Genomic DNA, 16,189 nt, shown 5'->3' with positions numbered 1-16,189 from the left:
TGCTGCGTCACAGGCAACTAATGTTTGAAACACGAACTCACAAAAGCTTAAAAATTGCTCACAGATTCGCAGACACTGTTTATCTTGATAACAGGAATGATTATTCTGTTCAGTTGAATCCCGTTGACAAATCAAGTTTGCCTGTAGTAGTGTCTGCTCGCGTCACATTTGAACTGAAATGAGCGCGAAAGAAATCAATCCCACAATGCAGTGCTTTTACAGTATGATACTGTATTACGAATTTATCGGGTTGAAAACAGAAATGTGCTGTATATTTACAGCTGTTCTGTAAAAGATACAGCCTAATACTGTATTATGGAAATAGAGTACAATTCTGTAGGAAATTCGCTGTAAATTTACAGTAAAGTTTTACAGTGCATCTTATTGAGATTCAGGAATTATTTTTGCAGCTCAGTGTATATTACAGTATACAACATAAATACATTTACAGATGTTATACAGTAAAATACAGCAATGAACTTACACTACTCTAAAGAGATCTTGCAGTAGATAAAAATCACTAGAAAGAAAAGTTCAAATACACTTGGTATGCACCACAATATACAGTGCAGTACAGTGGAAAAAAGTTAATTCGGCATCCTCTGCACATTTGGCCACATTTCATTAGTATACAGCAGGCACGTGCACACATAGAACACAAGTGGTACTCAACAGAGCATGTGAGCGGAGTGGAGCGGTGAGAATCTCCGCTCATCGCTCACGGAACTGTTCACCCCTCCGCTCCTCCGCTCAAAGCTACATCAGGCCACTCTGCTCATTGTCGCTCAGCGCTCAATTCGCGCTCCACTCAAATCTACATGTAGGCTATATCACTTTTAGCTTAGACCACAGCCTTACCTCCTAAAGAACTAATGAGTAACAACATTTTTCAAATTGAAATGTTTTATTTCAAATTACAGGCTTATGTAAGAAGGAATATAGCCTACACAAAAAGTCCTGTAAAATTAAACGAATAAATGGGCCTAATAATATAAATAAAAATTATATAAACAAAAATATGCATACATTTTTTAAAAGTAAATTAACTATAAGGCCAGAATTTTGATAAGTGAACTTTTGCGCAACGCGCACGATTAAAATTTAACACAAACTGCTGTAAAATTAAACGAATAAATGGTCCTAAATATAAATATTATTACGGACGACACAAATTCAGCTAAATAAAACGAACCATTGGTGTTGATACATATTCTTATTAATATACATATGTATATGTCCTTGTATATGACCGGACAAAAGTTAATGTGACTGAATGTATGACCGAGACAGAGAGTCTCCATTCAAGGGTGTAATATGATTAAGTATGATAGACAAATCTAAACAATGTGTTAGTTATGGCTAAGATGTATCTTGATGTAGCCTCGGGAAAACAACCTTGGGGGAGGAACAACTATAAAGAATGAAGGATAACCCCCACTCGTTGTCACACTCTGCAGGCACTTTGTATGACTGTATGACTGCTGACCTTTCCTTGCAAGGGAATAAATAATTGTTAAAGACAATTGATACCTGTTTGTCTCTTATTCAGTGATGTAAAATTGTTTGCCACTACAATTTGGTGTTGTCGGCAGCATTCCTTGTTTGTGTCTCTTGGACCCGAGAGCGGACGGTGTTTGGCCACCTGGACTGAGTAGTTCCAGCACTACCTCGCAAACTTGAGAGAGGGGGGCCGACTGCAAGGGCCCAAGAGAGACACCACTGGAATCATCAAAAGAACTGAAGTGGCATAAGCTGAGACTGGTAAGAGACAAAGTCTAAATTTTTGAAAAGGGATGAAAACTCATGATGGTCAATGGAATACTGTGGTGGACCAGTACAGATTGCTAGTCCAGACTAGTACATCATGGAATCAGCATTTTTTTTGAAGGATTTGGATGAGACAGTGCCTTGCCTATCCCCACCACTAAGGGCCCTATCTTGCACCCAGCGCAATTGACTTTGTACACCGACGCATGTTTCATTCCTATTTTGCACCCGCGTAGACCCCGAAGCCGCCGCCAGGCGCCGCCATTTGCGCCATTTAGAATTTCAGCCACCGCCAGCCAATAATTTCGTAAGCCAAATTGAGCCGCCATCTGATAAAGTTTGGCTGAGCCGGCTAGAATTATTTGCATCAAATAATAATTCTATCACATAGAGACATACACACACGAAATATAAACAATACATGAGATCTATTTTCTCACTGGATTCATAACAGCACAGTCTTGTGCTCGTTGCTACGATACACAGACTCACAGTGAATTGACGACCAATTAAAATTGCTCGTTTTCCATACAGAAGAAGCGATGCATTTTTTTCTCGCACTGAGGTGAAATGGTGGAAAGAAGCAAGCAAGGTAATTTTGATCTCACTTCTCACATACTTTCCTAATTCCTACTTACTTTTTTTTTTAACTTAGGCCTACCCAGACTTTTGTTCAGGGCACGGTTGCACAAACACCTGAATCAAAGATTGATGTTATGAACCAAATATTCTGGAACGGAGATTTATAGCACTGAACGTGATATTACTGCAGTAACAAACCACCGTTTCTAATTCACGACGCATGCTTCAGTGTAAATTGAAGTGAAATGTGCAAAACTTTGTCCAAAATAATACTGATAACAGTGTGTGTTTATATTAAGGCGAGACACGGCAGGCATCGTTTTTTTTTTTTTTACTGGTCAATTTTGAGATTTTTGGATATTTGTCTTCAATAACATGTCTTCTTTCAGACTTGTGGTGAAAAAAAGTCCGAAATACACATTTAGGTCTTTATTTTACTACACTTCGTCTGTTTGCGTCTGTAGATTTCTCATAAATTCAACAAAATTTTGCGTTCTTAATCAACATACTTCTCCGCGATCTCTGCCGTCACCCTCTCACATGCACCGTTAGGAAGCTCTCTCTCTTCTGTACAATTCTGTTGGATCCAAATATGGATCACTTGCTCCTTCAAGGTGTAATATGATAAGCTTCATCCATGATAATGCCAAGTTATTGTATACAACTTAGCCTACATACATTTAGCCTAAACACAACACATTGTAGGCTATTTGAAAATGTTTAGTAGCATACAGACTACAAAATAAATATGTACATACGTTGTGAAAGTAAAATCTGGTGTTTTCTTTATTACATTGTATTGCATTTTGTAGAAATATAGTGTAAAATATAGTGTAAGCCATGCATTGCTTGGAAATATTGAGATCTAGTAAATCAGTATAACATAGACATCTGTAGACATGAAGTGGCAGCTTCAGCCATTTGCAGCTATGAAAAGTTTGGCGGCTGCAGCAGCCATTTAGGTTTTGGCTGAGCTGGCTAGCCAGCCAATAACTTCATCAGCCAGCCATTATTCTCAAAACAAATGGCTTCGGGCTCTACACCCGCGTAAAGCGCGCTTTTCCCTCCACAGAAGCACGTCGCTAAACTAGGGAATGAACTTGCGCTCCCTGGGCGGTTCAGCGCAAAAAAGGAGGCGTGTTCCGGCGCAAACAATCCCTGGTGCTATTTTACTGTTCCATAAAACAATTGCGCCACTGGCCAGAAAAAAACTAGTCTAAAGTCAGTGGCGCGTTGTTCATTATGCTATTTTAAGGGCGCATGCTTGACCATAATGTATAGCGTGCACAACGCGCATACACTTTGATTCTCTAATCTACACAGAAGCAGCAGTTTTCATTTTTGCAAATCATATTATTACAAACGATAGATAGATAGATAGATAGATAGATAGATAGATAGATAGACAATTTATTATAAAAGCATACATCTAGCTTACACATTTACCCACATTATTATATACCTGTTTAACCGAAGCTAATTTGGGTGTGTTTCTCCATCCCCAATGTCACTTCTCTCTCTTTTACGGCCGTGATGAGAGCGTTGCTCTCCTCGGCTGTGAACCGCTGGCAAATCCGCCGTTATAATAGCAATACGCCAAGGAAAAAGTGCGTCTGCTCTTAAAGGGAATGTGAGATGATGCTCTGATTGGTTTATTTCACGTTACGCCCAAACCACACCTATGAATAATGAAGCTACTTCAGACCAACCCCTTTTAGATTTGCGCCTGGCGCAAGAGTCATTTATCCCGCTGGGAAAATAGCAACAGCGCCGAGACCCGCCCACAAAGTTACTTGCGCTTTGCGCTTTGACACTTGCGTTTCAGATCGTTAAAATAGGGCCCTAACTGACCATTCCTCAATACCACATACGCCAATATTATTTATATAAAATATTAATTTATTGAACAATAATATTTAAAGGAGTGGTATAATGCCCCTTTTTACAATATGTAAAATAAGTCTCTGATGTCCCCAGAGTGTGTATGTGAAGTTTTAGCTCAAAATACCCCACAGATTATTTTTTACAGCATGTTAAAAATTTTCCCTTTTTGAGGGTCAATAAAAACGCGTCATTTTGTGTCTTTAAATGCAAATGAGCTGCTGCTCCCGGCACAGAGGGCGGACTTTCAAAAGCTTGTGTGTGTGTGTGTGTGTGTGTGTGTGTTAGCAGCTCCGATTACCTCACGCAGACAAGCACTAAAATGTCAGAAACTGTTCTGCCTTTTATGTTTAAACCGAAGTCGGACAATGATAGAGAGACTCGAGAAGAAGTGACAACATGTAGAATGCAACAGGATGTTTCTGAATGGTTAGTAGATTAATTTATGTTGCTGATGTGGAGTGAACTATCGTCAAGTCTTTGATTAGCATATTCTGTCATGATAATCTATAAATCGCTCATGTGGGATCTGTTGTAAGATGCCTACAGAGTGACATGCTATTGCAGTTGTGTTACGTACTGCATTGCTTGTGAAATGACGGATGCTTGAGCAGACTCACAAATGTGCTCTACTTAGAGGTCTGCTACCCGATCCGAGCCCGACGGGTCCCGAAAAATGTGCGGGTTTCGGGTCGGGTTCGGGTTAATGTTTATTGAACAGCCTTGGGTTCGGGTCGGGTTCGGGTTTGTAACTAAGAAAACTATATAGGCTATATATAGTTTGTGTGCCGTGTGCTTTGCCTGCTTGCTGTGTTGTGGTGACCGGCACGCGAGAGAGAGAAAGTTGCGTGCGCATGATGTACAATGTGTGCATAGCGGTTTCTTCTCGCTAATATTTTAAAATAATATTTTAAATAAAAGTGCTTAAAAAAAACATTTCTTTTGTATATATTTAAAGCACTTTTATTTAAGTTATTGCTGTTGTTCATTTAATTTGTTTTAAAATTCACATTTCATCCAGAGCGGTTTCTTCTCGCTTTGCAATGTTTTCGCTTTCTTCTCGATGTGCAATGTGCAATGTGTGCATAGGCTACACAGACCACAGACACACAGGCTCTCTCTCTCAAAAATGGTATTTATTTGCTGTGAGAAATAGAGTGGACCTCGGGTTCGGGTCGGGTTCGGGCTTAACATGTAAATGTAATTGTCGGGTCGGGTCGGGTCAGGTTAAATGATCGCGGGTACGGGCCGGGTTCGGGCTTCAGTTTAAAGCCCGTGCAGACCTCTAGCTCTACTACAACAACTCTTCTTCTTCTCAACATGGACTGTGTGTTCCTGGGGGCGGGTTTATATAAATTTTAGGATTGGTGATGTCACTAACCCATGAAGAAGCTCATTGTAGTCCCTACCAGCTGTTTGTTGTAGTCCTTAAAAAAGATTTTTTTTTTTTAAACAAATATCTTCCTTTGCTGATGCTGCTGTTATAGCGGATGAGTTTGTGTTGACGCATCGTAACGTGTTTTCTTCTACGCGTCAGGTTAAAAGTCAGTTCCCTTCAGTCGAGAACGTCAGACGTAGCCCCCCGCCCGCTAACCAATCCCTATGGGCTCCTCACTCCTCTATCACATCGCAGCCGGTGGAGCCCCCCGTTGAGCGTGCTGGTCCCTCTGTAATGGACCGACCAGCCGTTTCATTCGTGGCCTCTCCAGGGGACAGGATGCCGATTGCAGCATCGGAGGGTGAGCTGACCTCTGGAAATGATGACTCGGCTGCATTGTCTCCCTCTTGGAGTGTAACTTTGCCATGCCAGATTCAGAAATGTCAGCTATGCTGAATCGGGCCCCCGAGGCTGTCGGGCTAGAGTGGAATCCTCCACTGTGTCCCGAACAGTATCTCGGGACGGGCCGCGCTGGTTCTCAGCTCGCCGCCACAGTGCCTTTCCTTTCCGAAGTGCATGGAGAGCTTACCAGGTTGTAGACGGCACCTTTCTCTGCCAGAAACTGCCTGAATAAGCTTTTCCCCCCTCACTACCCTTGACGGAGGAGCGGTGAAGGGTTGCGAGGCTGTCCCTCCAATAGAGCGGTCTGGCGCGACACAGGTGCACCTGTGTCCAGCGGCCGCTGCTTTTTGGACAGGGCCCCTCGTCTCCCCCCTTACAAGGCCTGTGCGCAGGCCGCCTCCTCTTGTGTGCCATGGCTCTGCAACAGGTCTATCAGGCCAGGGCACTCATGGACATGCATGAGGGTAGCCCAGACCGTGCACTCATAGGTGAGCTCCGCCCCGCATCCGACCTCGCCCTCTGGGGCACGAGTGTCGTGGCGTGCGTTATCGGTCTGGCGATGTCCATGTTAGTGGTCCAGGAGTGCCATCGTTGGCTCAGCCTGGTTGTATGGTTCGGTTCCTGGTCTCCCCAATTTCTCAGGATGGGCTGGTCGGTGATGCGGCAGAGAACTGCACCCAGCAGTTTTCTGCCGCCCAAGTGCAGGCGGAGGCCATCAGGCACATCCTGCCCCGGCGGCCTGCTGCTGCCACCCCCACTGCCAGTGGCAGTTCCTTCGCCTGCTCGTCGCCGAGGGTGTTCCTCTGCCGCCGCTCCCGCTGGGCCTCCGCAGCAGCCTCCAGCCAGGCCTTAGCATAGAGCCGGCCGCAGTAGGGACACCCAGCCCGCTCTAGGCGCTGCCAAGCTTTGGGCCACCTGCGGGCCTCTCGAGGAGGATCCCTGTCCTCCACTTCGCTGCCCCACCTCGGGTACGTCTGTGGTCCCTGGCCCCTGGTCCGGTTTCGTGGAAGTCTAAAACGCTTCCCAACCAATGCCCAGCCTGGCCCCAATTGGTACCTTCAGACTCGGCTTGCGATTCATTTCGCTCGGCTTCTGCCCAGGCTCAGTGATATTCATCATACCTAGGTGTTAAGCACAGATGTGTAAACACAGATGTTAAACACAAGTGTGGAGTAAAAGGATCCATAAGTAAAGTCTATGGATTACTTAATCTACACAATCTGACTGCCTTAGAATCTTTAAAACAAAAATGGGAAAAAGAAATTGAGGATCAAATATCAGACGATGTTTGGCAAGAAGCAATTCGGAGAATACACTCATCCTCTATAAGTCTCAGGCACACAATTGTCCAGTTTAAAATTGTACATAGTCTCCATTGGTCTAAGGACAGATTGGCTAAATTTAAAAGCGATGTAGACCCTATTTGTGATCGATGTAAACAAGCTCCTGCTACTTTATATCACATGTTCTGGTCATGTCTGAAATTGCTAGAATACTGGGACCTTTTCTAAAATGTTTGGTAAATGTATTGCTCCAGCCATGTCGACAGCAATATTTGGAGTTGTTAGTCAGGACAATAATCTAAGCAGATCCCAGTCTGATGTTATTGCTTTCTGTTCACTTCTTGCCAGAAGGCTAATTTTGTACAAATGGAAAGACTCTTCACCTCCAACATATGGACATTGGATTAAAGATATGATGTATAACATACAATTGGAAAAGCCACGATGTTCTATGAATGGGTCAAATAAGAGATTTTTTATCACTTGGCAACCTTTGCTGACCTTTGTGGAGACCTTTGTGGCTCCTGTCCTGTGTGTGTACATATTCAATGCCCCGTCCCCAAGCTTGGTCTGCAGCGTTTGACCTGAAAGACTGTACTTCAGATTTCTACTCTTCCCCCCACAGGCCTCCTGTGTTCTTAAGTTTGAAGGTACGAAGTATAAGTACATGGTCCTACCCTTCGAGTACTCCATAGCCAGTTGGGTCTTCAGGTCAACTGGGAAAGAGTATCTCGCCCAAGGGACGAGAATCTCTTTTCTAGTGTGGAGATGGTCTCGGTCTAGCGCATCTCTCGGATAGAGGTGTGTCAGCTCAGTGCTATTAAAGAAGTGAGAAAGGGTCCCAGTGAAACTTTCAGAGGCTCCTGGGGCATATGGCAGATGCAGACACACAGCGTCTCCATATGAAGACCGCTTCAGCACTGGCTTCACGACCGAGTCTCGAGGTGGCCGTGGCAGAGCGACACAATCCGTGTGGTGAACACCCTGGCCTGTCGCCAAACCCTCAGCCCATAAATAGACATTTTGTTTCCCCGGGCCAATGGCTACTGGAACAAGTGTCCATCAATGTCGGCTGAGGGGCCACGTATAAAGGGCATGCAGTAACAGAGGTCTGGGCGCCCTCTGACTGCATTGGCATTCATTGCCTCGAGTTGCTTACAGTTTCCTCGCTTCGAGACACCGCTGCTCAGTGAGCATGTAGGCTACTGTTCTGATAACATTGCGGCCATCGAGCTGCGCTCCCCTCGCATGTTGCAACTCGCCCACCACCTCCTCCTTGGAGTCAGAAGCTTCTAAGGCCGCTTCATTCCACTTATTTCTGACAAGCCTCACAACAGCCTCTGGTTCAGATACAGTGGAGACTCCATCCCCAGCTGGCCAGCTGTTTGGGACCACTTCGGGGCCACGTCTGTTGCCCCTCCGGACTCGTCCCTCCGCCAGTTGTTTCTTCTCCTGTCTGAGTGGATATCCCTCGACACAGAAAGAACTCTGGCCACAGCTGGCCCTGGGGCCCCTGCAGAAATGCGTTTCCCAGTGAGCCTTCTTGCACTACGGTGCTAAAATCAGGAAGAGATGGACCAGGTCTTGCTAGTTGCCCTTTATTGGCCCAACCGACCTCTCCTCTCAACAGCCTTCCTGACTCCTTCCTCTGAGTACATTCTCAGGGATGGGGCACGACGGATGCGGAGGTTCTGGTTACTAACGCAAGAATTTTTATGCCGTAGAGACCATCACTTCTGTGAGAGCACCCTCTCAAAAAGAGGCTCGCTCCCCCTTAGAAGTGGAACCTATTCGTTGAATTGAGTCTTCTCTCCGTGAGGAGATCCCGAAGGTGTTTGATCACTTCAGTGCTTCCTTCCTGCTAACGGTTGGAGTGAGGCTGTCTCCTCCACCTCAAAATGTTGTGGCTTCTGTACTGAAGCACATCATGATGTGGTGCCGTGGGGATGTGCCATGATGCAGGTCCCTGAGGGGAGCAAGGGGAAAAAACTGAAATCCGCCTTGTGCCCCCCCCTCTTTACCCTCTTGGGACTACTGCATTGCAGAGACCTCCCTTGAGCCCTTCAGGTAGTGAGTTAAAAATTCTGTTTTTAAAGAAACTCTTTGTTTGTTTGGTCTCTTTCTAGAGGGTAGGGTCTTGCCCACATTTTCGGTCAACGAATCGTGCCTGGAATTCGTGCCGGCTAACTCTCATGACTCCTGAGACCCCGGCCTGGATAGGTGCCCAAGGTTCCTACCTCTCCTACGGGACCAGGTGGTGAGTCTGCAAGCGCTGCCCCGGAGGAGGCAGACCCAGCCCTGGCTTTTCTCTGTCCGACCGCTTCAGTATGGTTATAGGTGATCAGAATGCAAAGCCTAGACCTTAGACCAGCTCTGTCTGTTACGAAAACCAGCAGAAGGGAAGGCTGTTTCCAAGACGAGGTTGGCCCACTACAAGTGGTTGCCTTCGTCTTGGTGAGAAAGTTTCCCAAGATGCACCTGGGCGGTGAGCTCCTCCTAAGTGAGGGTATTGCTCCCTCCTAAGTGTTGACGCAGAGTGCCTCGCTGAACAGATGTTAAATAGAGTTGGGGGCTGGGCGACACCTATACATGTTCGCTAGAGAACTAGCCTATGTGTCGAACCGTTTCTTCACGTGGGCTCCCTTCACATGAAGCCAGTTTCACAGTTAAGCACGGTTCGAAGTGTCGGCTTGCTGCGCCATTCCCCTCCTATGGACTGTATATGTGCACAATTCTTGCTCCAGTTGAGTTCCCTCTTAAACCGAACCCTGTTGAGTTCATCCATACCCTTCGGCAACGGACGTGGCGGAACGTCCGAAGCCAGGCCTATCACTCGTGTGCACTAGTGGAACCTGTGTTAGGCTGGGTCCATATGTTGTGATACCTACGGCGATCCCATGTGTATTCTTCCACGGTACGGCTCCCTGCGGTGAGCCAGTGTCTTCCCTCTGTCACAGTCAGTTGATCCTCCCCCCTGTTATAAGCTGGAGTCATCCCAGTGACATTCCATATGTTGTACTGCCCGGTTATCCGCCCAGTCCATATGTGTATTCTCCACATGTTACCTCCCTTCGGGCAGGATGTGGTTTCCGCAGCGTCCCTTCCTTCCTTGACAGGATACGCTTTCCCAGTGGTCCTGTGGAACAGCGGTTGACTTCCCTGGCCTAAGCCTTACCCTTCTCCGCCTCAAAGTTGCAGGGGGTCAGGAGGCTTTAGTCCAGGCACTGGAAGGTGGAAGCTCTAGATGGCGCTTTCCATAGTGGATCCCATTCAGTCAACGTCAACTACGTCTAACGTTCTCGACTGAAAGGGAACGTCCTGGTTGCGTATGCAACCCACCGTTCCCTGAAGGAGGGAATGGAGGACGTAGTCCCTTAGCCACTATAGCTGGACCACCGCTGACTCCAAGTTACTCTCGGCTCCTCAGCATAAAGCAACTAGTGCGTGCATCCACTTCCATATTTATAACCGCGGCACGGGGGCAGAGTATGTGATGCGAATCAAGCACGCCAATTTGCATTGGCTCGTTCAATAGTACTCGAAGAAGACAGGCTCCCCAGAGTGATCCCATTCAGTTGACAGGGAACGGTGGGTTACATACACAACCAGGACGTTTTCAGTTATGGAGAGCTCAGAACCATTCAGACTACTGATCGTTCTGCTAAATTTGAGATGTCTGCTGGAGGTAGATGTAAATCTAGTCCTAAGCATGTGTGTGTCCCCACACAGGGGACAAGTGGGTCTGTTTTTATTGTCTTGATCCAAGTCACTTAATTTCAGAGTGTAAGGCTTGGAAACAGAAAAGTGTCTCTTCCAAGCCCAAAAATATAGAGTTAGTACAATCTGTACCAGAGTTAAATGATTTGGATGCTGTTGCTTACCAGCCTTTTCTCTCATTTGGCTCAGTGTCTCTTTTTCCTGATTCAGAGACCCAGCAGCAAGTAAGTAAACTGAGGGACACAGGAGCTGTACAGTCAATGTTTCTGGAGGAGATGTTACCTTTTTCAGCCGAGTCATATACTGGTAGTGATGTGTTAATTCGTGGATGTGAAATGGGATGAAAATGAGACGCGGAGCCGGGTGGTAGTGAACCAACAGGTGCTCTGGGAGAGCAGGATGGACTCGAGCAGCGGTTAAAGTTACAAACTCCGGGCTCAGAGTGTCTGAAGGGAGAAGCAACAGCGGCAGTAGTGTTTGATCAGTCTGGGACCACTATCATGGACACTGGGGTGAGTTGTGTGCCTCACCTTGATCCATGTAGTATACCAGCTACAAACTGTAAATTTTACAATGGCCCATCAGTGATAGTGGACGAAAGTCAACAAAGACAGAGTCCCACGAGGGTCAAAACACTTGCAATAAATAGAGGAAGTCAAGACTCTTACAAACTGTTAATCATGCTAGAATCATCTGGAACTCTGAAACAAAACCCAAAGGAATATTGGGAGGACATATAAATTTAAGAAGCATACTGCCAAAAATAGACCAGATACATAATTTACTTATTGATTCTAATTTAGATTTTTTGTGTATATCTGATATTTGGCTGAATCATAATGTTCCTACTGACTTAATTAATATACCAGAATATACTTGCTATAGGAGAGATAGGGCCAAAGGAAGGGGAGGGGGCGTTTTAATTTATATTAGGGAGCATTTTAAAAGCTTAGAACTTGAATTGAATGTGAATATGGAGTGCTTGGGATTGAATGTAATTCTTTCTCCAAACATGAAATTTAACATAGTTGTGCTTTATAATCCTCCATGTCATGATGTGAATTTCTACAACGAACTGAAAAATCTTCTTTCTCTCGCAGACAATCGTTGTGAATGTATGATATTTGGGGACTTTAATATTAACTGGATGGTTAAAAGTGGCAAACTACAATTAAAGTCAACAATGGAGAAATTTAAATTCAAACAGCTGATTGACAGACCCACTCGAATCACTAGAAAGAGTGAAACTCTTATAGACCTGATTTTTACTAACAGGCCAGAGAGAGTAACAAAAACATATAATCTCATTACTGGCCTTTCAGATCATAACATGACACTGATTGTGAGAAAACTAACAAAAAAAAAAAAAACGTCTACTTTACCATAACAATACAGAAAACTCAAGTATAACAACAGGAATACCCAAGTCCAAAGAAGCACATTTTGAACATGATTTAAAGGAAGTTAATTGGGAAGAGGTAATTAAAGAAACAGATCAAAACTACAGTGCAAGCAATTTTAACTATGTGTTAAAGGATCTAATAAGTAAATACACAAAACCTGGAAAAAAAACATCTAAGAAACATTCTTTTCCATGGTTTAATAGTGACATCCTTCAGATCATTAAAAGGCGAGATATTGCTCTTAAAAAGTCTTTAATGACAGCCTTATTTATACGGGCTTGAGGAACAAAGTAGTTTCAGAGTTGCGAAAGGCCAAGACTAATTATTTCTCTAAACTAACTGAAGAAGCCAGTGGAAATAGTTCTAAATTGTGGCAACACATAAATAGAAAATTCAAGTAGACAAAAACACTTAAAAATAAATGGTCTTAAAGTTTGTCATGATTTGATTCATAGTAATGAGGCTATTGCAAATGTTTTTAATACTTTTTTTATCTATTCCGTACAAGAATTAGAAAGTAATTTTAAATATACTACTAAGTCATCTCTTGAAGAGCTTGACAATGCTCACACAGGCTTCTTCTAAATCAAATCAAGTATATTTGTATAGCGCTTTTCACAATACAGATTGTATCAAAGCAGCTTCACAGTATTAAATTAAAATAAAATAATACAACAAGGTTTGTTTCTAGTGGAATTTATTATTCTTCTGTATTAAAGAAGATTCTGTATTCTGTATTTATTATTCTTCTGTATTAAAGAGGTATCTTGTGATAAAGTTAAAAAGGTGATTGTAAACATGAGTAACTCCATGTCTAAGGACATACACAACACACACGCTGCACTAATTAAGAGATATGAAAGCTGTCTGTTAGAGCCAATTACTTATTTAGTAAATTTGTCAATACAAACAAAAATGTTCCCAGAGAGCTGGAAACCAGCAATAATTACACCGATCTATAGGTTAAGGATATAGCAAGCAATTACAGGCCTATTGCTATCCATCCTGTAGTCTCCAAAGTTCTGGAAAAGATTGTTGCCGAGCAATTAGCGGAACATTTAGAGTCCAACCAGTTGCTTTATCCACTGCAGTTTGTATTTAGAGACAAACATTCCACCGAAACAGCAAACTGTTATTTACTCGACAAAATTAAGGAATCACTGGATGAAGGAAATGGTGTCGGGGCAGTGTTCTTGGACCTTAAATAGGCCTTTGAGACTGTTAATCACAGTATTTTATTACAAAAATTAAATCAATTTAAAATGTCTTCTGAATCTTTGCAGTGGTTTAGGTCTTATTTGGGCGGAAGACAGCAATGTGTTAGGGCCAATGGGGTGAAGTCACCTCTGCAAGCCAACAACATGGGAGTACCGCAAGGGTCCGTACTTGCCACATTGTTGTTTACAATGTATATTGTTGGGTGAAACATGCAATTGCAGGCTTATATTAATTATAATCTTAACTTTGTGTAAGGAAAAGTGTTTTACCTTAACCATGTATGTACCAAGTGTTATGTAAAAGAAAACACTGTAATAGGTTTTTTATAAGAAAACCTTTATGATTGGTTTATTGAAAAGACACTGAGACATGTTTTTATAAAAGTGTTTTATTAATAATTTGGTTTATTAAAAGAAAAAAGACACTGTAAACCATTTGTGGAAAAATCATTTATTAAAGTAATACAATGCTGAAATGACTGAAATGTATATTGTGTTTTAAGCATTTATTAAATGAAGAAATAGTATAGATAGAAATAATACTATGTATTAGAAAGCATATATTCAGTAAAATGGAAAAAAGTATTACCTGGTTGTTGTATTCTAGACCAAGAGGAGAAGACGGCTGAGGGTCCGAGCTCGTAAGAGGAAGACAAGGCAAAGGAAGGCGTCTTATATGAAAGTTGTAAAGAGACTGAAGGAGTTGACAATAGTTCCAGATCTGGGATTGGATAAATTGTCTATATGTGTTTGAATATGTAATGTAATATGTAATATGTAAGGGGTGTGATGAAATGAATTATAAAAAGTACAGTGAGACAGCCTCTCCCTTGTTTGATGGTCCAAGCCTGACACCTGCTGACGAAGCTTGTGAACTGACAACTTTAGGTTTTGAATTTTATTTTGATTTCTTGATATTGTATGTAAAACAATTGTAATAGAAATAATAAAATACTAATAATTGATATAAAAAGAACCAACTTGCCACAAGTCTCTGCTTTATAAAAGAGTTGAGCTGAACTAAACCACGGAGAAGTCTTTCTTCTAAGTTGTGAGTATGGACCTTTAAATACTTATTATTTAGAACGAATTCGACTTACTTTACCTCAACCTGAGAATAATTAAAATAAGGCAGAAGGTGTGTATATTTAAGAACCTTAAAGATAATTAAATTGAACACCTTAAAACAATATAAATGACCTACCAAAATGCTGTCCGGGCATAAACTGTCAGATGTATGCGGACGACACTGTGGTCCATGTTTCCGCTAAAACGTCCAGTCTGGCAGGTGAACATCTGACAAAAGCATTAAATAATATTTCTAAATGGCTCGAGTTATCCCATTTATCTCTTAAGAAAACAGTTTCCATGTGTTTCTCCATACGAAATACGCCTATAAGCGATATATTTGAGGTTCAGATAAAAAATGAAGTAATAGAAGTAGTAAATGAAGTCAAGTACCTTGGGATTATTCTGGATAACAATTTAAAATTTGACAATCATGTTAAGTACATCTGCAAAAAGGTCAAACCAAATATAAATTGTTTTCGTTTTATAAGAAGGGATTTGTCTCGTCACACTGCAAAACTATACATGCATGCGATGATATTCTCACATCTATCATATTGCGTTACATCATGGGCACAAGCATCCCCATCCAAACTAAAACCTATTTTCTCAATTTACAAACAGACAATAAAAATGATCGACCGGAAACCTATGAGATGGCATCATTGTGATGTTTTAAGAAAGCATCAGCTTTTGGGCTTTGACAGTTTTATTGATTTTAATTATATTCAATTGGTTTATAAATGTTTAAATAATCATGTTTTACCACTGTTTTCTAAATTAGTAAGTAGGCGTCAAAGCTCTCACAGGGCGAACACACGAGCCACTGTCAGAGGTGACTGTCTAGTCCCAAAGTGCAAGACCTCTTTTGGTCAGTCTGCTTTCTCTGTAAAGGGGCCAAAACTCTGGAATGCTTTACCCACTAATTTAAAACTAGAGACCGATGGCAATGCTTTTAACAGAGGACTGAAACAATGGCTAAAAACTAAACAACAGTGCTTGCATGTATAACCAGATACTCTCTGATTCTGATGCTTTTCTGTTTTTTGTTTTCTCTCTTTTTCTTCCTCCTTAATCATATGGTATATTTTAGTAATCCTTTTTTTTTTTTTTTTATTGTTATTATCACTTTTGTTATTAGTCTTGCTATTGTATTTTCTTTCCAAAAGCCTCCCGTGGACAGGTGTTGAAAATTAGCATGTATGCTATAACACTAACACCAATGCATATGGTTCATCCAATGTAATTGCATGTCCATGTCAAATAAAGAGACATTAACATTAACGTTCCACACCATAGGGTGTATTTGGAGTCTGACCTTGTCACAGGACCTGTTACGCTTGGTGTGTGCTCACAGTTACCTGTAGATGGCGTTAGTCTTATTCTGGGAAATGAGCTTGCTGGTGGTGAAGTTTTTCCAAGACCTATTGAAGTACACAAACCTAGTGTTGATGACTTGCCTGATCTCTCTACCCAGTTCTCTGCCACATT

Source organism: Abramis brama (genome assembly GCF_963993115.1).
Source record: "Abramis brama genome assembly, chromosome: 8".
In the NCBI taxonomy this organism is placed as follows: Eukaryota; Metazoa; Chordata; class Actinopteri; order Cypriniformes; family Leuciscidae; genus Abramis; species Abramis brama.
This window is presented reverse-complemented; position numbering follows the sequence as displayed.